Source organism: Anabrus simplex, chromosome 1 (genome assembly GCF_040414725.1).
Source record: "Anabrus simplex isolate iqAnaSimp1 chromosome 1, ASM4041472v1, whole genome shotgun sequence".
Classification (NCBI taxonomy): Eukaryota; Metazoa; Arthropoda; class Insecta; order Orthoptera; family Tettigoniidae; genus Anabrus; species Anabrus simplex.
The window spans coordinates 321,030,950-321,058,688 of record NC_090265.1 but is presented as its reverse complement, the minus strand read 5'-3'; the positions used below and the strand labels follow the sequence as shown (position 1 = coordinate 321,058,688).

General features: G+C 38.6%; 1 protein-coding gene across 1 annotated transcript in view; it reads right to left on the bottom strand.

The window, feature by feature from the left end:
• Positions 1-27,505, bottom strand: part of LOC136856749 (serine-rich adhesin for platelets) — a 369,374-nt gene extending 341,869 nt beyond the window's left edge. The window contains exon 1 of the mRNA XM_067134840.2: positions 27,260-27,505. The gene's annotated coding sequence lies outside the window, so the exon portion shown is untranslated. The remainder of the gene's footprint in view (positions 1-27,259) is intronic.
• Positions 27,506-27,739: the final 234 nt, after the last annotated feature.

The window sequence follows — 27,739 nt, the reverse complement described above, 5'->3', positions numbered from 1 at the left end:
AAGCATTGTTTCTGATTATTATTAGCAAAATTACTGACTGGTTTGATAGAGGGCAGTTTGGGTTTTGGGAAGGTTATTCCAGTGAGGCTAAACTTGTGTGATTCCAGCATGATATAGCAGATATTTTAGATTCAGGAAGTCAACATGGTCTGGGGATTGCTACTGACCTATTCAAGGCTTTTGATAAGATAAATCATGGGAGACTATTGACAAAAATGATAAAAGAATGGTTGAATGAGTGACTACATTTCTAGAAAACAGAACTCTGAGAATATAATTAAAAGTAGCTGAAGCATTATCTGATCATGTAACAATTAACAGGGGAGTCCTGCAAAGCAGTATTATTGGACCTTTATATTTTCTTGTGTACAGAATATGAATATGAGTATGGAATCATGGATAACGCAGAGATATTATACTGGACAGAGTAGGAAATAATAGGATAGTGAGAAACTACAAAAAGACCTAGACAAGGTTGTGAAAGCAGGCAATGGTATGATGGTAAACGGGATGAAAAGTCAAGTTGTATAACTCATTTAACCAAGAGAAAAAAGTCCTCTCAGTATAAATGACTGTGTTGATGGAGTGAACGTACCTTATGGGAATAACTGTAAGTACCCAAGTCCCTTCAAGTGGTTATGAACAGGGCAATGCATATGATGACTATGCATTTTTATTTTACTTAAAAGCTTAAACTAATGCCCACATATATTAATTTGTTTATCACTTAAAACACAGTTATATGAAGGCACTCTGTTGGGAAATTTTTTGCTATTTTGGGGGGGTGAAGGTCATTTTCTGCTTATTTTTGGTCTTTTTTGGCACTTTTTAAAAGTTTTAATACATTCAAAGTTTTTTCAATTCATAAAATCATGAGCATCTCTTCCAAGGGAACACACTTTTAGGAAACCAGCATACCTATAGCAATATCTTCTACCCCTATTTTTTGAAGGTTGTACAATATGGAGTTGCCCACACATGCCCCTCCTCCACACACCAGCATATTTCCAGGAATCAGTGGATCAGTAGGAGCTTCTACCTGCTTCTAGACCTAATTTTTCAATAATTTTCATAACGGACTTGCCTGCACATGACCTTCCTCCATACACCAGCAAATTTCCATGAAACAGTGGTTCAGCAATTAGTTTTCAGTTAGTTCAATGAGTTTTATTCAGTCAACTACTGTACACAGTAAGATGCCTAAAGTGAAAGAAAATCAATGTGTTAAATTGAATCAACATTTTTCTCAGTATGGAGAAAAGATTTTTTCTACTGAAGGTCAACTATTATTTTGCAAGACATGTGATATTTGAGTTGCTGCTGAAAACAATTTACAGTTGAACAACACGTGTCACAAGAGAAATACAAAACGTTGCCTGCAGTGATGTCAAGATAAGGATAACAGAAGCCTACACCAGATGCTTCTCGGGGAAACAAGCACAACACTTTCACTTTTTTTTTTAATGAGAAATTTTATGTGCCAATATTCCACTACATAAGTTGAATCATCCACAGTTGTGCAGTTTCTTAGAAGAGGAGACCGGAAAATAATACAGATCACAGACATTGAGAAGAACTTCGTCAGCAGATGCTACAACCAAACTGTATGAGAAATAAGGAAGAAAGTTGGAAACAAAAATATATGGATTTCAGTAGATCATCATTTACCATTTTCACCTGTTGCATATCAAATGTCATGGTTGGAATTTTGGAAGCATGGAGCCCCGAAGAACACTTCTTACTACACTGTGAACAGCCAGATAAAGCTGACCACTCAACAATCTCCAGAGGTTTGACCAGTCATTGAGAATACTGTGGCCTGACAGTATTAGAAACGATAAAGTGTTGCATTTTATAACAGACACAACAACCTACATCATAAAGGCCACTGATTGTTTAAGTGCATTCTATGTAAAAATGGTGCTTGTGACCCGTTTAGCACATGCACTACACTGAACAGTGGAGGCTAGTTGTTTTACGTCGCACCGACACAGATAGGTCTTTGGTGACGATGGGACAGGAAAGGCCTAGGAATTGGAAGGAAGCGGCCATGGTCTTAATTAAGGTTCAGCCCCAGCATTTGCCTGGTGTGAAAATGGGAAACCACGGAAAACCATCTTCAGGGCTGCCAACAGTGGGGTTCGAACCCACTATCTCCCGGATGCGAGCTCACTGCTGCGCACTCCTAACCGCACGGCCAACTCGCTCGGTGAACAGTGGAGGAGATACGTGCTAATTTCCTGAGGTTGACAGAATGATTGCATCTGTTGTTTTCAAGAATGCTTCCCCTCAAGATCAAGCATTGAAAACAGAAGAAGCAGACATTCCATTAACATTTTCACCTGTTTTGATGAGATGGGACAGCTTCTCCTGCAATTAAAACATCATTAATGAACCAGGAGAGTGTGTATAGGAGGACCTTCAAAAGTATTCAGTCAGCAGTATGTAAAGATTGTTGGTTACAAGATAGACTAGGGGACTAATGCTAAAGAAGTATTAAAATTGACATATGATAACAATGACATTTACGAAAAGCAGGTGGAATTGATAAGATTTCTGGGGATATACTGAAGACAATGGATTGGGGTATAGTACCATATCTGAAATACTTATTTGATTATTGTTTGCATAAAGGAGCTATACCAAATGAATGGAGATTTGCTATAGTAGCCCCTGTGTATAAAGGATGATAGACATAAAGCTGAAAATTACAGGCCAGTAAGTTTGACATGCATTGCATGTATGCTTTGAGAAAGCATCCCTTCTGATTATATTACATATGTTTATGAAATTAATAATTGGTTCGATAGAAGGAAGTTCGGGTTTAGGAAAGTTTATTCCACTGAAGCTCAACTGGTAGGATTATTGCAAGATATAGCAGATATCTTATCTTGGATTCAGGAGGTCAAATGGGCTGTAACGCAACTGACCTGTCTAAAGCATTTGATAGGGTGGATCATGGGAGACTACTGGCAAAAATTAGTGTAATTGGACTAGACAAAAGTGTGACTGAATGGGTTGCTATATTTCTAGAAAATAGATCTCAGAGAAAAGACAAAGCTTTATGTGACCCTGTAATAATTAAGAGGGGAATTCCTCAGGGCAGTATCATTGGACCTTTATGTTTTCGTATATATATAAATGACATAAGTAAAGAAGTGGAATCAGAGATAAGGCTTTTTGCAGATGATGTTACTCTGTATAGAGTAATAAATAAGTTACAATATTGTGAGCAACTGAAAAATGACCTCCATAATGTTGTGAGATAGACAGCAGCAACTGTATGATGATAAACAGGGTTAAAAGTCAGGTTGTGAGTTTCACAAATAGGAAAAGTTCTCTCAGTTTTAATTAAATGTTGCAAAGTTTGGGCTGGGAAGACTTAGGAGAAAGAAGACAAGCTGCCCAACACTAGCCATGCATCTAGGTGTGCTATTTACCAACTGGTGAGCCCAACTTAGCACAGTAGGGCGAAACGCTGGTAACCAGGAATGAGTTCGCTGGAAAATTCGTAATGTCCAATAACGGACCAACTATATTGGTATTATAAATGGTATGTTTCGAACTGTCAGCGGAGAGATGGCATGGAATGACATTAGAAAATTCGTAAGTTTCAGGGGTGTCTTTAAAAGTGAGAAAGATCACAATATGAAGATAAAGTTGGAATTCAAGAGGACAAATTGGGGCAAATATTAATTTATAGGAAGGGGAGTTAGGGATTGGATTAGCTTAGAAAGAGAGATTTAAATAAATTTCCAATTTCTTTAAAATTATTTAAGAAAAGGCTAGGAAAACGACAGGGAATCTGCCACCTGGGCAAATGCCCTAAATGCAGATGAGTATTGATTGATTGAACTAAATGTGATGGACACCTTTGGTCCTCAAGTTGTAATTATTGATAAGAACATGCAAACCCCCAATTTTGTAATACTTATGGGGCCATTCACAGTATGAACGGCTTCCTCCCGGGTAAAATATTCCAGAGATAAAACAGTCCCCGATTCGGATCTCTGGGTGGGGACTACACTTGAGGGGGCGATCATCAGGAAAATGGATACTAACATTTTGCAAGTCGGAGCGTGGAATGTTAGAAGTTTGAATCGTTGTGGTAGGTTACAGAATCTGAATAGGGAGATGGGTAGACTAAAAATAGATGTAGTTGGTGAAAGTGAAGTTAGTTGGGAGGAAGAGCACGATTTTTGGTCAGACGACTACACAATATCAACACAAAATCAAACAGGGGAAATGCAGGAGTTGGTTTAATAATGAATAAGAAAATAGGGCAGTGGGTAAGCTACTACGACCAGCATAGTGAAAGGATTATTGTTGTCAAGATAGACATCAAACCAATGCCCACTACAACAGTGCAGGTCTATATGCCTACTAGTTCAGCGAATGATGAGAAAATTGAAAGAATATATGAAGAGATAAAAGATTTAAGGTGGCAAACCCCCATTTTTGTAATACTTATGGGGCCATTCACAGTATGAACGGCTTCCTCCCGGGTAAAATATTCCATAGATAAAACATAACAGTGATGGGAGACTGGAATGCAGTCGTAGGCCAAGGAAGAGAAGGGAATGCAGGAGGAGAATTCGGATTGTGACAAAGTAACGAAAGAGGAAGTTGGCTGTTTGAATTCTGCACCAATCACTATTTAGTCCTTGCTAATACTTGGTTCAAATACCACAAACGACGGCTGTACATATGGACGAGACCTGGAGACACAGGAAGGTATCAAATAGACTTCATTATGATTACGCAGAGATTCAGAAACCAGGTGCTGGATTGCAAAACTTTCCAAGGAGCAGATGTGGACTCTGATCACAACTTGTTGATCATGAAATACCATCTGAAGTTGAAGAAGCTGAAGGGAAGGAATCCAGTGAGATGGAATCTAGACAAGTTGAAAGAAAAGAGTGTGAAGGATTGTTTCTATTGCTATTTGCTTTACGTTGCACTGACACAGAGAGGTCTTGTGGCGACGATGGGATAGGAAAGGCCTAGGATTGGGAAGGAAGCGGCCGTGGCCTTAATTATGGTACAGCCCCAGGATTTGCCTGGTGTGAAAATGGGAAACCACGGAAAACCATCTTCAGGGCTGCCGACAGTGGGGTTTGAACCCACTACTGGCCGCACTTAAGCGACTGCAGCTATCGAGCTCGGTAAGGTTTGTTTCAAGGAACATGTTGCACAAGGACTAAATGGAAAGGCTGAAGGAAACACAGTAGAAGAAGAATAGACAGTCATGAAGAATGAGGTCAGTAGGCCTGCTGAAGATATGATAGGAAGAAAGGAAAGATCAACTAAGGATCAATGGATAACTCAAGAGATACTAGACCTGATCGATGAATGACGAAAATACAAGAATGCAAAAAGTGAAGAGGGCAGAAAAGAATACAGGTGATTAAAGAATGAAGTGGATAGGAAATGCAGGGCAGCTAAGGAAGAATGCCTGAAGGAGAAGTGCAAGGATGTTGAAAGTTGTATGGTCCTAGGAAAGGTAGATGCTGCATAAAAAAAAAACAACCCTTAGAAGAAAGGAAAACTAGGTGTAAGAATATGAAGAGCTCAGACAGAAAACCACTTCTAGGGAAAGAAGACAAGGCAGAAAGATTGCAGGAACATATCCAACAGTTGTATCAAGGTAAGGACGTAGATGATATGGTTCTAGAACGAGAGGAAGCTGTCAATGCTGATGAAATGGGAAACCCAATTTAGAGGTCAGAATTCGATAGAGCTTTGAGAGACCAAAATAGGAGCAAAGCACTAGAATTGATGGTATTCCCTCTGAATTACTGACTGCTTTAGGAAAAATCAGCATGGCGAGGTTATTCCATATAGTGTGCAAGATGCATGAGACAGGAGAAGTGCCATCCGATGTTCGGCAGAATGTGGTTATACCTATTCCCAAGAAAGCTGGTGTTGACAAGTGTGAAATCTACTGCAACATTAGTTTAGCATCTCATGCCTACAAAATTCTAACACGTATTATTTACAGAAGAATGGAAAGGCACGTTGAAACTGAGTTGGGTGAAGATGAAGAAATGTAGGAACACGTGAAGCAATCCTGACTTTACGTCTAATCTTAGAGGATCGAATTAAGAAGGGCAAGCCCACATACATGGCGTTTGTAGATCTAGAAAAGTCATTTGATAATGTTGATTAGAACCAGCAATCTGGGATTCTGAGGGTGATCGGGACCAAGTACTGAGAAAGAAGAATTATCTACAATCTATATACAAATCAGTCTGTAGTGATAAGAATCGAGGGCTATGAAAAAGAAGCAGAAATCCAGAAAGGGATGAGGCAAGGCTGTAGTTTGTTCCCCCTCCTTCTCAATGTTTATATACAACAGGCAGTACAGGAAATCAAAGAAGAATTTGGAAAGGGAATCACAATCCAAGGAGAGGAAATCATACTTTGAGATTTGCCGCTGATATTGCTATTTTATCTGAGACTGCAGAAGATCTGGCGAAGTTGCTGAATGGTATGGACGGAGTATTGGGTGAGGAGTACAAGATGAAAATAAATAAGTCCAAAACAAAAGTAATGGTGTTCAGTCGTACGAAGTCAGGTGATGCAGGAAATAATAGATTAAGAAACAAAGTCTTAAAGGAAGTGGATAAATATAGTTACTTGGGTAGTAAAATAACTAATGATGGCAGAAGTGCGGTAAGGAGGACATAAAATGCAGGCTAGCATAAGCAAGGAAGACCTTTCTTTAAAAAAAAATTTGCTCATTTCGAATAGGCCTATTGATACAGAAATTAGAAAAATGTTTTTGAAGACTTTTGTTTGGAGCGTGGCATTGTATGGAAGTGAAACATGGATGATAACTTGCTCATAAAGAGAATAGAAGCTTTTGAAGCTGTTTTTGTGGTAGTTAAAAATAAATGCGATAGAAAGGAAGGTCTTAAAAGTAGGACTGTTAGGCAATACCATATGGCTGATAAAGCAGGTATGAGGCAGTTTCTAAAAAGTAACTATGATCGGTGGAAAACGGTAAATAAAAATGTAAACAGACTCTGGGATGGGTTTAAAGAAATTGTTGAGGAATGCAAAAACAGGTTTGTACCTTTAAGGGTGGTAAGGAATGGTAAAGACCCACCTTATTATAATAGAGAAATAAAGAGACTAAGAAGGAGGTGCAGACTGGAAAGAAATAGAGTTAGAAATGGCTGTGGAAGTAAGGAGAAATTGAAGGAACTTACTAGAAAATTGAACCTAGCAAAGAAGGCAGCTAAGGATAACATGATGGCAAGCATAATTGGCAGTCATACAAATTTTAGTGAAAAATGGAAGGGTATGTATAGGTATTTTAAGGCAGAAACAGGTTCCAAGAAGGACATTCCAGGAATAATTAATGAACAAGGGGAGTGTGTATGTGAGGATCTTCAAAAGGCAGAAGTATTCAGTCAGGAGTATGTAAACATTGTTGGTTACAAGGATAATGTCGAGATAGAGGAAGAGACTAAGGCCAAAGAAGTAATAAAATCTACATATGATAACAATGACATTTACAATAAGATACAAAAGTTGAAAACTAGAAAAGCGGCTGGAATTGATCAGATTTCTGGGGATATACTAAAGACAATGGGTTGGAATATAGTACCATATCTGAAGTACTTATTTGATTATTGTTTGGTCGAAGGAGCTATACCAGATGAATGGAGAGTTGCTATAGTAGCCCCTGTGTATAAAGGAAAGGGTGATAGACATAAAGCTGAAAATTACAGGCCAGTAAGTTTGAAATGCATTGTATGTAAGCTTTGGGAAGGCATTCTTTCTGATTATATTAGACATGTTTGTGAAATTAATAACTGGTTCGATAGAAGGCAATTCGGTTTTAGGAAAGGTTATTCCACTGAAGCTCAACTTGTAGGATTCCAGCAAGATATAGCAGATATCTTGGATTCTGGAGGTCAAATGGACTGTATCGCGATTGACATGACTAAAGCATTTGATAGGGTGGATCATGGGAGACTACTGGCAAAAATGAGTGCAATGGGACTAGACAAAAGAGTGACTGAATGGGTTGCTATATTTCTAGAAAATAGATCTCAGAGAATTAGAGTAGGTGAAGCTTTATCTGACCCTGTAATAGTTGAGAGGGGAGTTCCTCAGGGCAGTGTTATCGGACCTTAATGTTTTCTTATATATATAAATGATATGAGTAAAGGAGTGGAATCAGAGGTAAGGCTTTTTGCGGATGATGTTATTCTCTATAGAGTGATAAATAAGTTACAAGATTGTGAGCAACTGCAACGTGACCTCGAAAATGTTGTGAGATGGACAGCAGGCAATGGTATGTTGATAAACGGGGCTAAAAGTCAGGTTGTGAGTTTCACAAATAGGAAAAGTCCTCTCAGTTTTAATTACAGCATTGATGGGGTGAAAGTTCCTTTTGGGGATCATTGTAAGTATCTAGGTGTTAATATAAGGAAAGATCTTCACTGGGGTAATCACATAAATGGGATTGTAAATAAAGGGTACCGATCTCTGCACATGGTTATGAGGGTGTTCAGGGGTTGTAGTAAGGATGTAAAGGAGAGTGCATATAAGTCTCTGGTAAGACCCCAACTAGAGTATGGTTCCAGTGTATGGGACCCTCACCAGGATTACCTGATTCAAGAACTGGAAAAAATCCAAAGAAAAGCAGCTCGATTTGTTCTGGGTGATTTCCGACAAAAGAGCAGCGTTACAAAAATGTTGCAATGTTTGGGTTGGGAAGAATTGAGAGAAAGAAGAAGAGCTGCTCGACTAAGTGGTATGTGATTGAAATAATAACATTAAGTTATTTATTAGACCACCTAATCAATACAAAATCGTCTTGGATGATTTACATAAATTTGTTAGCTAATAGTGGTACATGTTTCGCCTTCCCTGAAGGCATCATCAGCCATAGTCTTAACCTTAAATTAAAAATAAGCGTCTAAATAACATATAGTAATGAAATGAATTTTAAAATCTTGAAGAGATTTGAAGTAAAATAACATTAAAAATAACAATGATGGTTTGAAAATATAATGTGATGAGATACAATAGTGGAAGTATTAACAAAATTAAGATTAGAAGGCTGCTAAAATAAGTACAATGGATAAAACAACAGATTGTTATACAACAAGTATTAAGATTGCATAAAAGTAAAGTTGATAGTCTGGCGGTTATAATTAGACGATGGCGAAAAATCTTATATAATCAAAGTAAAGAAGAGAGAATAAAAGTCAAAATTAGTCGAGAGATCCGAAGTTAATCATGATCTTGAAGATAAAAGACGAAAGTCAGATGCATATGGTGAAGTTGTAGAACACGTTGAGGATATGAAGTTGGTGAATAGAAGTTGAAGAACAGTTTCAAATAGGATCACTATGGACCATCTCAAAATTTGAAGTGATGTTCAAATGTTGTATATTGTGAGTTTGTAGATATTCTAGTTGAAAAAGCATATAAAAGTGGAATCATTTGACGGTGACAAAGATAGCTTGTAATATTATGAGTTAGAAGTGTGTTATAACACACGTAGCAAGAAGTGTACTGGTTCCAGTGTATGGGACCCTCACCAGGATTACCTGATTCAAGAACTGGAAAAAATCCAAAGAAAAGCAGCTCGATTTGTTCTGGGTGATTTCCGACAAAAGAGCAGCGTTACAAAAATGTTGCAATGTTTGGGTTGGGAAGAATTGAGAGAAAGAAGAAGAGCTGCTTGACTAAGTGGTATGTGATTGAAATAATAACATTAAGTTATTTATACTACTTGTTGTATAACAATCTGTTGTTTTATCCATTGTACTTATTTTAGCAGCCTTCTAATCTTAATTTTGTTAATACTTCCACTATTAGCTAACAAATTTATGTAAATCATCCAAGACGATTTTGTATTGATTAGGTGGTCTAATAAATAACTTAATGTTATTATTTCAATCAAATATCATCAATACGGACCAAAAATGATATTTATTACATGTAAGTGGTATGTTCCGAGCTGTCAGCGGAGAGATGGCGTGGAATGACATTAGTAGACGAATAGGTTTGAATGGCATTTATAAAAGTAGGAAAGATCACAATATGAAGATAAAGTTGGAATTCAAGAGGACAAACTGGGGCAAATATTCATTTCTAGGAAGGGGAGTTAGGGATTGGAATAACTTACCAAGGGAGATGTTCAATAAATTTCCAATTTCTTTGAAATCATTTCGGAAAAGGCTAGGAAAGCAACAGATAGGGAATCTGCCACCTGGGCGACTGCCCTAAATGCAGATCAGTATTGATTGATTGATTGATTGATTGAATGTGGTGTAACAGACGAATGCTGAAGGTGAGATGGATAGATCGAATCACGAACGAAGGGATGCTGAATCGAATTGGTGAGAGGAGATCGTTGTGGCTAAATTTGACGAGAAGAAGAGATAGAATGATAGGACACATCTTAAGAGATCCAGAACTTGTGCAGCTGGTTTTTGAGGGAAGTTAGGGTGTAAGAATGGTAGGGGTAGACCAAGCTATGAATATGACAAGCAGATTAGGGCAGATGTAGGATACAGCAGTTACGCAGAAATAAAAAGGTTATCACATGATAGGGTGATATGGAGAGCTGCATCAAACCAGTCTATGGACTGATGACTCGAACAACATGAAATGAGCAGTGTTACGAAAATGTTGCAATCTTTGGACTGGGAAGACTTGGGAGTAAGGAGATGTGCTGCTTGACTAAGTGGTATATTCTAAGCTATCAGTGGGGAGGTGGCATGGAATGAATAAAAAATTAGATAGGTAGAAATAGATATATAGATTTAGTTGATAAATTTGCAAATTCTTAAGAAAAACTAGATAAGAATTGATAGGGAATCTGCCATCTAGGCAGATCAATGATGACTGAATCATAGTATCATGTTCCTGTTGCTGTTTGGGTCATCAGTCCATAGACTGGTATGATGCAGCTCTCCATGCCACCTTATCCTGTGCTAAACTTCTCATTTCCACGTAATTGCTGCATCCTACATCTGCTCTAACCTGCTTCTCATATTCATACCTTGGTCTACCCATACCATTCTTATGCCCTACACTTCCCTCAAAAACCAAATGAACAAGTCCTGTGTGTCTTAAGATGTGTTCTATCATTCTACCACTACTTCTCGTCAAATTTAGCCAGAGTTCAAAAACAATGAAGGTATTTATTAAACAACCTGTTCACAACTTATATATGGATGTAAAGTATTGAACAGGTGGTTTAATAAATACCTTCATTGATTCTGAACCATAACAATTTTCAATACGGATTATCAGGAGGTTTATAACATGTAAATTTAGCCATATCGATCCCTTCAGTATCTCTTCATTCATGATTCGATCTGCCCATCTCACATTCAGCATTCTTCTGTAACATCGCATTTCAAAAGTTTCTATTCTCTTTCTTTCTGATCTAGTTATCGTCCTTGTTTTACTTCTATACAATGCCACACTCCAAATGAAAGTCATCAAAAACATCTTTCCAATCCCTATTTCAATGTCTGAAGTGAGCAAATTTCTTTAAAAGCCTTTCGTGCTTGGCTAGTCTACATTTTATGTCCTCCTTACTTCTGGCATCATTAGTTATTCCACTATCCAAAGTACCTTTAAGATTTCATTTCCTAATCTAATATTTTCTGCATCATCAGACTTCACTCGACTGCACTCTATTACCTTTGTTTTGGATTTTTTTTTTTTTTTTTTTTCAATCTTGTAGGGCCTACTCCTTCTCCAAGACTGTGTCCAAATCATTCAGCAATTTCTCCAGATCTTCTGCAGACTAAGACAGAATAACAATAGCATCGGAAAATCTCAGAGTTTTGATTTCCTCTCCTCGGATTGTAATTCCTTTTCCGAATTCCTCCTTGATTTCTGTTATCGCCTGTTCTATGTAACATTGAAAATGAGAGGGGACAAGCTGCAGCCTTGTCTCACTCTTTTCTGGATTGCTTCTGCTTTTTTATAGCCTTCGATTATTATCACTACAGACTGATTTTGGTACAGATTGTAGACAATTCTTCTTTCGTGGTGTCTCATCCTGATCACCTTCAGAATCTCAAATAGCTTGTTCCAATCAACATTATTATCGAATGCCTCTTCTAGATCTACAAATGCTATATACATTGACTTGTCTTTCTTAATTCGATCCTCTAAGATCAGGCGAAAAGTCAGGATTGCTTCATGTTTTCCTACATTTCTTCTGAAGCCAAACTGATCTTCTCCCAATTCACCTTCAACTTGCCTTTCCATTCTTCTGTAAATCATGTGTTTTAAAATGTTCTTAATGTGAGATACTAAACTAATAGTGTGGTAGTTTTCACACTAGTCATCACCTGATTTCTTGGGAATAGGTATAACAACATTCTGTCTAAAACTGGATGGCACTTCTCCTGTATACCATACCATAATACTGAAAATTCTAGTGACGTCCTACCAAACTAAAATCTCACAAGCTGCCACTAGTGGATACATTAGCCATAAATATGTTTTCAATGACCGATCGATACACTGTGAGTAAAGAGGATTAGACTGAGATTACATTACATAACAAAATTTGACAAAGTTTTTGTTTATCTTATATTTTGTGCATTTATTGATTAATTTGGTCATGCTGATTATGAATATATAATTATTCTTAAGTGTCAATATTTTGGATATGATAATGAATGTTACAATTTTCTTAAACGCTAGTAATATTGCATGCTTATTTAATATGGCTAGAATCCTACAGTATAGAAGAAATCTACCATACAGTACCTCAAGAATTGATGGGAATAAGTGCAAAATTTTGAACAACACTGAATCTTCACCCAACAATGGTGACATTCAAAAATGTGCATTAGAACGGCTTTTCCTCTTATGTTCTTCTGACCCCTCTGCTCGTACTCTACCCCACACATAGTCTCCCATCATAGCACAGTCCCAACATCCCTGATACCTTCTTTCTATGCAGTGAATGTCTTGGTGAAAGCGTTCACCGTGTTCTTCACTTACAGCTCCTAAATTTGGCCTAAAGAAATCAATATGAGAAAACAAATAGTGAGTGCATTTTCACTGATATCCTACATCCAAGTACATGATAACTCTGTATCAATTTCTCTATGTTTCATGTAATTCTCACTTCTATTGTTTCCCAAGAACTGTGCACTACTAAAAGCATCCCAAGCATTTCGTTTATCAAGAGCGATTGCATCTACAAGTTCTTTTGATTGTAACATCATATAAATCTGAGGTGCGCTGAAAATTTTGCCTTTTATTTTGCTTCAGATAACTTGGGGAACATTTGTCTGACGAGGCTCAGTGCCTCACTGTTGTTATCTAAACCTTTGATGAATTGTTTAGCAAGTCCAAGTTTGATATGGAGTGGTAGTAACAGAATCTTCTCCCGAGACACAAGGGGCTCATTTCTCACATTGTGTGCACCTGGAACAAGTTCTTGTCTTGTTGGCCATTCTTTCCTGGTGTAATGCTGATCATCCGCTCTGCTGCCTCACAGGCAGAGGAAGCAAGAATATTTGGTGTAGCCACCTTGAAGCCCCAGAAGACATCCCGAAATCTTAAAATCACTACAAACATCCCATTTGTAACATCCATAATTTAGTTTTTCCAAGAGCAGCTTCATATTTTCATAAGTCTCCTTAAGTTGTGCTGAATGAGCTACTGGTATGGAAAGAAACTTGTTCCCATTGTGCAGTAGGACAGCTTTGAGACTTCTAATTGAACTATCTATAAATAAACGCCATTGATCCGGTTCATGAGGAATCTTAATGTGTTCAAACAGACCATTAACATCACTACGAAAACAGAGTTCCATACATTTGGTAGAAGCATGCAAAATCCTCATGCTTTAGCCTATATTTTGTTATTTTACAGGATTTATCAAGCAAGTTATATTGCTTCAGATGGGATGCAATAAGTTCAGCCTTTGATTTATTTAGTTGCAACTCAGCTAACAAGATCATCCAATTTTGGCTGAGTAAAGAGCTGTGGTTACAAATTGCTGTCATCACTAAAACTGAAATCACTGTCATCACTTGAATTTGTCTCTACGTCCTTTTCACATGTTTTCCATTTAGGTGGTGATGGAATTGGCAGCTCTTCACTATGTGGTACAGGAGCAATAGATGACGGTATGCTACGATATGGAATATTTTTCCTGCTCTTTGTACTTTTGTAATGTGTAATATCCACCATACAATAATAACAGTCGTGGTGATGATTTGTAGGCTCTCGCCATATTCGGGGAATTGGGAATGGCATACATTTTCTTGTTCCATGTAGCCAACCCTCTAAAGTAGACCGACAGCTGCCACAAGTGACATGGGGAACCCATGAAACATGTTGGTCTCGAACATGCAAACTGAAATAAGCGCGGTACGCCTCACAAAACTTTATACCGGGCACAATTTTATGTTTCACTTGTTTAGATCCAATGTAATGTCCACAAACATAACAAAACGTGTCTGCTGGCAATTTACATCTGGATGTTGACATATTTCGTTAAAAGACAACAATTCAACGTTACTTATAACCACAGAACTGGATCTCCATTCACAAATGACAAGAAGGCATTTTGTGAAAAATACTGATATATATCGATACATACAGTCGGCTTTTTAAAGAAGTCGATATTTGAACCTTTCCAGATGTATACCAATACTGATGGAACATCACATTAAAGCGATCTGGTGGTGATCACCTTGAACAACTACGTCTGCCAGAAAAAGTGGTAAATTCACAAATTTCACAAACCGTTAAAATATCAAAAAGTATCGACATTTGAAAAAACTAACGGCATATTCGCATTCAGCACATTGGTTTTATACAATAAACACACAGAAATAAACAAACAATTTTTTGTTATGTAGTGTTATCTATTCAACAATAAATACGGTACTTTTACAATCAGACTTAAAAGGAAATCTTTCTTGTACCATACCTTACATGACATCAGTACCCTGCACTATTTGAGACATCTCAGGAAAAGAAAGCTCTAATCTGAGTCTGGCATCACACCCACCCACACCTGAGGTCTTGTCAAAATTTTCATTTTCTGCAGCAAAACAGTAATGTAACATGTTTAATATGGTCTTAATCTAGCAAATATACCCGTGCTTCGCTACGGTATTCTATCTTGTGTACAGAGTTCTACGTAAATTACACACAGTGAGTAAGATTATATTCATTTGCATGATTCTTAGCGCTATCCGAGAAAGAAAACGGGGAGGACCCCATACTTTGTTTCCGATGTAAGGTGCACGTTGGGGATATTTTTATGATAATGACAGGCCACATTTCCTACTGTCATTCACAATAGAGTTCGGGAGTTTCTACAATAATGGCAGGCTCACATACCAACTGCCATTCACAATAGAGATGGATAGTTTTCATTATAATGGCAGTCAAAATAGAGTTGGAGAGATTTGGATATAATCGAGAAATTCAGCACTATCTAAAGTATAAAGAATTGAGATATGACAATAAAGCACAGGACCAAAGTTGAAGATCTCTACAAATTGAACAGCGATTGTATAATCTGCTTTGTGAAATGACTTACTGTTTAGAAAGCAGTTACCATGAAATGAAGGTCTGCACCATCATCGAAATTGCCTCCATATTTTGATATTTTTCGGGGCCTAAAATTAATAAATTTGAACAGCCTGGAATTTTTCCTCAAAGGAAAGAGTGTCCAGTGACCAAGCGAAATTATGTACATAACAAAAGTGGTTTAATATGAAGCGAAGTTTCACATATAGTCCACAGATTTTAAAAATCAATAGTAAATGCGAAAATGGAAGAAAACTGTTGTGGTTTTCCTATAAACCCCCAGTCTATTCAGTGATTTTTAAGTCATATGCTTATCTAAATATCTAGGCCTAAATCTTCCCTTGGATGAGTATACTTTATACATGTAGTTTGGTTGAGATTTATCCAGCCGTTTCACCGTGATGGTGGAACAGATGGACAAACAGACACGAAAGTTAAAAATCACTGATTCAGTCTTGAGTTGACTTAAATCAGATAAATATCTGAAAAATTGGCAAAACAAACAAAATTACAGACAGTGGACCCCCTACAACTTTATGTATATACATAAGCATGGACACATTTATAAGTGCAGACCTTCATTTCGAGATATAATGCTTTAAAATGGTATGTCCTATCAACAGACTGATTTCTCCATCAGAAGCCTCTTTTAGTGTTCTACACGGTTGGTCCTATGACATTTTATTGCATCTCCTTATGGGTTAGATTGAGTTAGAAACATTAAATAGGGTTAAATTTGGGAACAGTTTTCATACACTACTTTATTTTTCAGATACTTATGTGGCAGCTTGAATCATAAAATTTGGCTAACATATGACCACTGGGCCTGTCAATCTGCGTACCGAATTTGACGATTTATCTTTCCTATAAGTGCGTCAAACGATAAGATACATGCGTAAAAAGTACAAAATTAACTTCAAATTGAGAACTGTAGCTCTATCTAATGTATAAGGGATCGAGATACAATATGTCATAGGACCAAAGTTGTAGATCTCTCCAAACTGAAATGCGATTGTGCTCTCTCTTTGTGATACGACTTACTGTTCAGCCACCAATTACCCCGAAACGAAGGTCTACACCATCACTGAAAATTCCTCCATATTTCTATATGTTCCAGGGCCAGAAAGTAATACATTTGAATAGCTTGGGATATTTTCTCAAAGGAAAGAGTGTCCAGGTTTATGGATTCGCACTCGCATACATACGAAGTAAGGAAAAAGTATTACAGTTAAGGAAGTTGAAATTAACAGAAAATAGGATTAAAACTGGGGATAGCTGGGTAGGAAAAATATGGAAATACAAAGTGGATGTATTGTAAAAGCATGTCCCTCACTAAACTGTGATGATATGAGTTACGGATATAAGAAGGCAGTAACAGAGGAGAAATTTAGGTGCAGGGATTCTTAGGTAAACAGATAAGATGATGATTTATGGTGTTATTACTTAAGCCTAAAGAGGCAAGACAGAGGCAAGAAATTGAAGCAGGAAACAGAAGTAGAGGAGAAATACAGTAAAAATTATAGCGAATGCTAGAAAACACCTTACGGTGTGAAATTATGGGCTACACTCAGTGGTACTGTTAAAATATTATCAGTCCCTTTAGTGCTAATCGAAGACAGTTATAACCTCCAATGGTCTTCTGCAAATATCCTGCAGAATGGCAGCATGACATCTCTCTCACTTTCTACGCAACGAACAACCACAAGTTTACAGGAATATTGACGAAAATGATATTATCGTACTTCCCTGCTGGCAAGCAGCTAGCGACATTGCCATAGTAACCAGTAGGTTCGTTGTCAGTCTGTCGGCCACTCAATGCAGAGCATGAAACCCGCAGAAAGTAGTAATTTTCTCAGTCATTTAAAGAGTAAGCAAAATAATGCCCATAACAAAAGTTGTTTAAAATGAAGGGACGTTACCCATATAGCCATGGATTTTACAGAGAGTAGATAGTATAAGAGAAAATGGATAAGAACTCTTGTGGTTTCCCTATAAAACCCCAGTCTATTCATATGCTTATCTAAACGTTCCCCAGGATGAGTATACTCTATATATGAAGTTTGGTCGAGATCTATCTAGCCGTTTTGCCATGATGGTGGAACAGACACGAAAGCTAAAAATCACTGATTCCGTCTTGAGTTGACCTAAATCGGATAAACATCTGAAAAGTTGGCAAAACAAACAAAATTACAGTCAGCGGACCCCCTACAACTTTATTTATATAGATACCCTAATAAATAATGAGTCTAAACTAAATTCTCTCTCTCTCTCTCTCTCTCTCTCTCTTTCTCTCAGAAACAGCATCCTCTTTGGACAACAGGGAAAATTGCTTTTTCCAGTGAGCTGAGGGCACAAGACGATAATCCAGAAGTGTAATGTAGGCCTATCGTAATGTGTACAATTTACTTAGCATGATTATTTATACAAGAGTTTCAATCCAACCTGCGAGGTGAAAGAACGTGAAGTGCTGAGTGTGTGTGCTGAGAGTATAACTACGAGTGTGTGAATATAACATGGAAGTTTTAATTGAACAATACTGATGCACTATAGGGAGATGGCAATGCAGGCTGAGAGTGAAATACATACAAATGGTCAACAGTTCCTGCAATATTATGCGAATGGTGTTAACATAATTTGTTGCGATGTCGGTGATCGGCGGTACTGAATTGAACCCTGGCCCTAGGCTGTCTTGGGAGGATACTGAGAAGCTTAAGGAGGTTATGAAGCCGGTATGTCAACTGGATAAGACAAGGGAATAATGTAGGCCACCCAGAAATTTTCTCTACCTCTTTTCCTGTAAACATATTTTACCAGGAAATATGAGCATGTGCAACAGATCTACGACATAGCAATCGTATACGGGCCAGACACATCCCGCCTGGTGTCAATAACGCAGCTGCAGTGACTCGAAATGGCAGCTCGTATTCTTTCTCTCAACGTATGCGAGGTTCGATCTGTGATAAAGTTTCTTAATGCACAAAACATAGTGCCGATAAAATTTCATTGTCAGCTGTGTCAGGTCTACGGGCAAAAGGTCATGAGCAAACAGATGGTGCGTCGCTGCCAAAGGTCGTCAAAATGTCCATGATGAAGAGGGCTGTGTGCGACTGTCCCTCATCCACGACTACCTCGTGGAGCTGGTGCAGCAATGCATTATGGAAAACTGTCTTTTCACTATTACAGAACTGAGCAGCCATTTTCTGCACATATCGCGAGCCTCGTTGCAAGAAATTGTCACTAAGCATCTGCTGTTCAAGAAAGTGGGTGCCAGATGGGTGCTGAAACACCTGACACCCAACCAAAAAAATGCAGTGCTTGGGAGCAGCACTGACATTTCTGCAGCGGTACCATGATGACTGCGACGAGTTCCTCGACAGGACTGTCATGCAAATTATCACAAAATAACACAAATTATCATAGACGATGAGACGTGAGTTGCTCACTTTACCGCAGAAATCAAGCAACAGCCAATGCATTGACGTCATAGTGGATCTCCGGTCAGGATGAAAGTGAAACAGACTGCTCAGCTGCAGAAAGTAATGTGCACAGTGTTCAGGGATAGGAAGGACATTCTGCTTATTGACTTTCTGCTCAGAGGTGAAACAGTGACACGAACCGTTACTGTGAAACACTATGGAAATTGTGACGGGCGATTCAAAACAAGAGGTGTGGAAAGGCTTAATACAAGTGTTGTGCTGATCCATGACAATGCTCGCTCATATACGGCCTAGCACTCAGGAACTGTTCTGCAGGAGTTCCTGCATACAAAAACTGATCTCACAATATCAAAAGTGTCTCAATTCTGGTGGTCAAGAAATAGCTCCAACATTGCTGTATCGGGTGCCAATAAAGTTTCTCATGTGACTACGTTGTCTTTTTTTTTTTTTTTTTTAATAGGGAAACAATTTCTAGATGGCCCTTGTATTGTAACATCAAGAAGAGCTTTGTTCAAAATAACCTTGAATTGGATGAAATTAGGAATAAAGTTCTGGATTTAGAAGAAACGGTAAGCTTGAACTGAATCTTTGTCTCCCTCTACTTCTCTTACCTTCCATGACAGAGTTCATTATTCTCCTAGGTAACCTATCCTCCTCCATTCGCCTCACATGACCCCACCGCTGAAGCTGGTTTAGGTGTACAGCTTCATCCATCGAGTTCATTCCTAACTTAGCCTTTATCTCCTCATTCTGAGTACCCTCTTGTCATTGTTCCCACCTGTTTGTACCAGCAATCATTCTCGCTACTTTCATGTCTGTTACAACTTCTTACTTATGAATAAGATAACCTGAGTCCACCCAGCTTTCGCTTTAGCCTTACTACGCCTTGATTCAATCTCACTTACCATCCTGGGAGTACACACAACCTACATACTTAACCCTCAACTGGTGACGTGGTGTCTGTCAGACTACTTGAAGGCGATACATACCCTAAGCACACAACCGGAACTGCCACTGTTTGTTTGCAGTACCTTCTTTTTTCTACGTCAAAAACCTTTTCATCATCAGCAGAGCTTCATCATTATCGTTCTCTTCTCACAGTGTAGACAAGTTTCCAAGTGGCTTCGTAGACACCACATCACCAGTTGTGCATCATTTTAATGTGTGGTTTCTTAAGTTGCAGGAAGTGAACTCATTACTTTTAAAATTTTGTTCGTAATTCAACAATGGTAGACCGCACAGGTCCATCTCGAGCTATAAGGCCTGAAGGTCCTGGGTTTGAAAATCAGGTAACACAAAGGTTAGATACAGAATTCAGTGATTTTGAAAATGATGTGGACAGTGACTTTGCTATTGAAAGTGATCATAGTACTGACTCGGAAGAAGAAGGCACAGGTAGTGAAGGTGAAGATCAAAACTTCACAGACCAGCATTATTACTATGGTAAAAACCGTTATAAATGGTTTGCTAAAGAACCTACTAGAAATGTGCGCACAATGAGTCTCAACATAATTAGCTTACCTGTGTTACATGCTCAAGCAAGAATTGGCAATCAAATTGACTTTAGAAGTGCCTGGAATTTTATATTTTCCAGGGAGATGGTGCAACTTATAGTTAAATGGACTAATGTCAAAGTGCAGAATATGAGAGAGAAATACAACCGGATGGACCGTCCCGAAATTCAGGACACTGATAATATACAAATTGAAGCTTTTCTAGGATTACTTCTCTACACTGCTTCTTTCAAATCAAGCAATGAAGATATTTCTGCAATGTTTGCTATGGATGGAACCGGCAGAGAAATATTCCGCCTCATCATGTCTGGAAATCTGTTTCTTACTCTTCTCCTGGTACGGTACTAAAAGTTGACAATCGTGACGATAGGACCCGAAGACGTTCGCAAGACCCCACAGCAGCAGTATCTGAACTCCTAGGATCACTAATAGAAAATTCACAGAAATTGTGACAATGTCAGTAGTACTCCCTATTTTTCATATTAATAAAGACAGTCGTGTGTGAAGAGTGTTAGGCAGTTTCCCTTTCATTTACGAAGTTTCACAAGACATGTATATGATCACTTCTCATTTTGAACAGTTGTCCTTTTGCTCCAAAATGTTCAGAAGTAAGAACTTTCCCTTGATTAGTGAAAACATGCAAAAAATAATATGTTATTCCAGTGCAAATTGGATGAAAAAGAATTTAAATAATTACAAATATTTTGAATGTGTAAATTAGTGCATTGCAGTTTTTTGTAGTCTCAGTGAGTGTGTGTGATAAATATATGTTTTTTGAAATAATTATGTTTCAGTCTGTGTAAGAAAATAGTTTTAGAACCATTGAGAGACATATGAGGAATGCTGATGCACATTTAGTTCAAACATAGGCCTAGATTTCTTTTTCATAAAGTGACATACACTTGGATTCAGATTTTTTTTTAGAAATGTTGGTGCATTGGAGTTGGTAACAAAGTGTGTTAAAACATTCCTTAAAATAAGCCTTTTCAATATGACCAAAAAGAATAAACGTTGCCTTAATGAAATAAAATTCTATTAAAAATGCTCAAATTATAGACCCAGTTATGTTCCTTTCAGAATACGTCACCAGTGGAGGGTTAAAATTATCTACCTGTTCCAGCTTTGTATCACCAATCTGACATTCAATCCTGTTGAATTTCTTACCTACTGACATCAATTTAGTCTTCAAAAAGCTAATTTTCTTACCATACTCATTGCACTTATTTTCAAGTTCCAAGATATTAGACTGCAGGCTTTTACCACAATCTGCCATTAAGACCAAATCATCAGCACAGGCCAGACTGCATTCTACATTTCCACCTAACTGAATCCCTCCCCGCCACTTTATACCTTTTAGCAGATGATCCATGTAAACTACGAACAGCAAAGGTGAAAGATTACAGCCTTGTCTAACCCCTGTTAAGTACCCTGAAAAAGAACTCATTCTACCATCCATTCTTACTGCAGCCCAATCGTCAACATAAATGCCTTTGATTGATTTTATAATCTACCCTTAATTCCATAGTCCCCCAGTATGGGGAACAACCATGTGACCTTGCCGCGATGGGGAGGCTTGGGTTTCCCAATGAAGCAGATAGCCGAGCCGCAGGTGCTATCATATCGGATGGGTATCTGTTGAGAGACCAGACTAAGGAATGGTTCATCGAAAGGGGGGTAGCAGCCTTTCGGAAGTTGCAAGGGCGGCAGTCTGGATGATTGACTGATATGGCCTTGTAATAATACTCAACATGGTTTAGCTGTGTTGATACTGCTACAGTCGTAACTAACTCCCGAGGAGATGCAGCTCTCTCTGTATGAATGATGTACTGATGATGGCTTCCTCCTGGGTAAAATATTCCGGAGTTAAAACTAGTCCCCCATTCGGATCTCCAGGTGGGGACTACACGACAAGGGGCGATCATCAGGAAGATGGATACTGACATTCTGCGAGTCGGAGCGTGGAATGTTAGAAGTTTGAATCATCGTGGTAGATTAGAGAATCTGAAAAGGGAGACGGAAAGACTAAAGTTAGATGTAGTTGGTATAAGAGAAGTACGTTGGCAGGAAGAACAGGATTTCTGGTCAGGCAACTACCGAATTATCAACACAAAATCAAACAGAGGAAATGCAAGAGTTGGTTTAATAATGAATAAGAAAATAGGGCATCGGGTAAATTACTATCACCAGCATAGTGTAAGAATTATTGTTGTAAAGACAGACACCAAACCAATGCTCACCACAATAGTGCAGGTCTATATGCCTACTAGCTTAGCGGATGATGAAGAAATCAAAAGAACATATGAAGAGATAGAAGATTTAACACAATATGTAAAAGGTGACGAGAATCTAATAGTGATGGGAGACTGGAATGCAGTGGTAGGCCAAGGAAGAGAAAGTAATACAGTAGGAGAATTCGGATTGGGACTTAGGAATAAAAGAGGAAGTCGGCTGGTTGAATTCTACACTGATCATAATTTAGTCCTTGCCAATACTTGGTTCAAACACCACAAACGATGGCTTTATACGTGGACGAGACCTGGAGACACTGGAAGGTATCAAACAGACTTCATTATGATTAGGCAGAGATTCATAAACCAGGTGTTGGACTGCAAAACTTTCCCAGGAGCAGACGTGGACTCTGACCAAAACTTGGTCATGAAATGCCATCTGAAGCTGAAGAAATTGAAGAAAGGAAAGAATGCAAAAAGATGGGATCTAGACAAGTTGAAAGAAAATAGTGTGAGGGATTGTTTCAAGGAACATGTTGCAAAAGGACTAAATGAAAAGGCTGAAGGAAACACAATAGAGGAAGAGTGGATAGTCATGAAAAATGAAGTCAGCAGGGCTGCTGAAGAAATGTTAGGAAGGAAGAAAAGATCAACTAAGAATCAATGGATAACTCAGGAGATACTAAACCTGATTGATGAACGACAAAAATACAAGAATGCTAGAAATGAAGAGGGCAGCAAAGAATACAGGCGATTAAAGAATGAAGTGGATAGAAACTGCAAGGTAGCTAAGGAAGACTGGCTGAAGGAGAAGTGCAAGGATGTCAAAGGTTGTATGGTCCTAGGAAAGATAGATGCTGCATACAGGAAAATCAAGGAAACCCTTGCAGAAAGGAAATCTAGGTATATGAATATTAAGAGCTCAGATGAAAAGCCACTCCTAGGGAAAGAAAACAAAGCAGAAAGATGGCAGGAACCTATCCAACAGTTGTATCAAGGTGAAGATGTAGATAAGTTGGTTCTGGAACAAGAAGAGGCTGTTTATGCTGATGAAATGGGAGACCCAATTTTGAGGTCAGAGTTTGACAGAGTTGTGAGTGACCTACGTAGGAACAAGGCACCTGGAATTGATGACATTCCCTCTGAATTACTCACTGCCTTAGGAGAAACCAGCATGGCAAGGTTATTCCATTTAGTGTGTAAGATGTATGGGACAGGAGAAGTCCCATCCGATTTTTGAAAGAATGTTCTTATACCTATTCCCAAGAAAGCCGGTGCTGACAGGTGTGAAAACTATCGCAACATTAGTTTAGTATCTCATGCCTGCAAAATTTTAACACGTATTGTTTACAGAAGAATGGAAAAACAAGTTGAAGCTGAGTTGGGAGAAGATCATTTGGTTTCAGAAGAAATGTAGGAACACGTGAAGCAATCCTGACTTTACATCTGATTTTTTTTTTTTTTGCTAGGGGCTTTACGTCACACCGACACAGATAGGTCTTATGGCGACGATGGGATAGGAAAGACCTAGGAGTTGGAAGGAAGCGGCCGCTGTGGCCTTAATTAAGGTACAGCCCCAGCATTTGCCTGGTGTGAAAATGGGAAAACACGGAAAACCATTTTCAGGGCTGCCGATAGTGGGATTCAAACCTACTATCTCCCGGATGCAAGCTCACAGCCGCGCGCCTCTACGCGCATGGCCAACTCGCCCGGTACATCTGATCTTAGAGGATCGAATCAAGAAGGACAAGGCCATGTACATGGCATTCGTAGATCTACAAAAGGCATTCAATAATGTTGATTGGACCAAGCTATTTAAGATTCTGAAGGTGATTGGGATCAGATACCGAGAACGAAGAATTATCTACAAACTGTATAAAAATCAGCCTACCGAGCTCGATAGCTGCAGTCGCTTGAGTGCGGCCAGTATCCAGTATTCAGGAGATAGTAGGTTCGAACCCCACTGTCGGCAGCCCTGAAAATGGTTTTCCGTGGTTTCCCATTTTCACACCAGGCAAATGCTGGGGCTGTACCTTAATTAAGGCCACGGCCGCTTCCTTCCCACTCCTAGCCCTTTCCTGTCCCGTCGTCGCCATAAGACCTATCTGTGTCGGTGCGACGTAAAGCAACTAGCAAAAAATCAGCCTGCAGTGATAATAATCGAGGGCTTTGAAAAAGAAGCAGCAATCTAGAAAGGATTGAGGCAAGGCTGCAGTTTGTCCCCCCTTCTTCTCAATGTTTAGCCTACATAGAACAGGCAGTAAAGGAAATCAAAGAGAAATTTGGAAAGGGAATCACAATCGAACAAGAGGAAATCAAAACCTTGAGATTTGCCGATGATATTGTTATTTTAGCTGAGACTGCAGAAGATTACGTTATAATTCTCATATTTTGGTCCGTATTGAAATGTACAATGAAGTCAAATAAATATTAAAGTTTATTTATTTTAATATTTATTTGACATCACTGCAGAAGATCTCGAGAAGCTGCTGAATGGTATGGACGAAGTCTTGAGTAAGGAGTACAAGATGATAATAAATAAGTCCAAAACAAAATTAATGGAGTACAGTCGAATGAAGGCAGGTGATGCAAAAAATATTAAATTAGGAAATGAAGTCTTTAAGGAAGTAGATTAATATTGATACTTGGGTAGTTAAATAACTAACGATGGCAGAAGTAAGAACGACATAAAATGCAGATTAGCACAAGCAAGGAAGAGCTTTCTTAAGAAAAGAAATTTGCTCACTTCAAACATTGATATTAGAATTAGAAAGATGTTTTTAAAGTCTTTCGTGTGGAGCGTGGCATTGTATGGAAGTGAAACATGGACAATAACTAGCTCAGAAAGAAAGAGAATAGAAGCTTTTGAAATGTGGTGTTACAGAAGAATGCTGAAGGTGAGATGGATAGATCGAATCACAAATGAAGAGATACTGAATCAAATTGGCGAGAGGAGATTGATTTGGCTAAATTTGACGAGAAGAAGAGATAGAATGATAGGACACATCTTAAGACACCCAGGACTTGTTCAGTTGGTTTTTGAAGGAAATATAGGTGGTAAGAACAGTAGGGGTACACCAAGGTATGAATATGACAAGCAGATTAGAGCAGATGTAGGATGCAGTAGTTACGTAGAAATGAAAAGGTTAGCACATGATAGGGTGGCATGAAGAGCTGCATCAAACCAGTCTATGGAGTGATGACTCAAACACAACACCCTGTCATATGCTTTCTCTAGATCTACAAAAACATAAACAACTGTCTATGCCTCTAGTAGCATTTTTCAATTACCTGGCGCATACTGAAAGTCTGATCCTGGAAGCCCCTCTGTGGTCTGAAACCACAGTGGTTTTCATCCAATTTCCTCTCAATCAGTGATCGCACCCTCCCTTCCAAGAAGGTATGCCTGGTATACTAATCAATGAGATACCTCGATAGTTGTTCCTTTGGTTATAGATAGGTGCAATTACTGCTTTTGTTCAATCTGAAGGTACCTTACCAACACTCCATGCTAATTTTACTACTCTATGAAACCATTTCATTCCTGCCTTCCCACTATACTTCACCATTTGTCCGCCTCCGAAGCATAACGGTTAGTGTAATTAGCTGCTGTCCTCAGGGGCCCGGGTTTGATTCCCGGTATTGCCAGAAATTTAAGAATGGCAGGAGGGCTGGTATGTGGTTAAAATGGTATATGCAGCTCACCTCCAATGGGGGTGTGCCTGATAAGAGCTGCACCACCTCGGGATGAGGACACAAGTTTACTACTACTACTTACTTCACCATTTCGTGTCTAATTTAATCTATTCCTGCTGCTTTATGACAATGGAGTTTATTTACCATCCTTTCCTCAACCGTAATTTCACCAACATAATTTTTCTCTTCCCCATGAGCTTGGATGTTCGTGACACCACCAGAAAGATTTCCTTTTACATTGAGAAGATGTTCAAAATATTCCCTCCACCTGCCCAGTGATTCCCTGGGATCTATTATGAGTTAATCTGAATCACCCAAAACACTGTTCATTTCCTTTTTCCCTCCCCTCCTTTCTTTATTACTGTCCAGAAAGGTTTCCCTGCTGCTTGACCTAGCCTTTCCAGGTTATTACCAAAATCTTCCGAGACTTCTTTTTTGATTCAACAACTATTTGTTTCGCTCTGTTTCTTTCATCTATGTACAATTCCGTGTCTGTATCGGCCCTTGTTTGGAGCAATTTCTGATAAGCCTTCTTTTTATGTTTACAAATATTTGTAATAAAGATGATTTAGTGCAGTTATCAAATGACTGCTCCCTCCTCAGTTTCGGGCGATCCGGAATTAAGGGATGGGTATATTTTATTATCTATAGTTCTGTCAGTTTCTACTGTAATGATTTTACAGACAGGAGAGGAATTTTGTTCAATAGTCCAGATGCCCCTCCCCCCAACTGACTAAATGAGCCAATGTCAAACTACTGCTATTCCATACACAACTAGAATGACAAACATTGTCAGTCACACTTCAATGTATTATGTCTGTGAACTTACCTAATGACATGTGCAACGCATTTCCACGGACAGTAATAACTTGATTCTTTACAACACTAGAGCATTCAACAGGTAGTTATCACACCCAATTACACACGGTTATAAACAAGATTTTCTTCCAGTAACTCCTCCAGAACAATTTTCAAGAAAATCACTGAAAAAAAGAAGGTGACATCGAACCAAATTACGAAAGGAAGCAAACCTGTCCTAAAATATCTGGAATTTTAAGCAATACTCGGAAACCCCCCTCTGCCGCATTTGTACGTCATACAATATAAATAAAACCAAACTATCGATCAATCGAATTTCAGCATGTTCGAGATACCAACGCCATCTAACAGAAATAAATGATTCTTTATATACAGTCGGGGAGTATTTCACTTAGATGATCCTTGATTCCGTCTTTATTCCTGTTTATTCCGTGAGGCAGAGCATTTAGATGGCGCGCAATATACAAACAGCTTACTACGTTGATTGTTG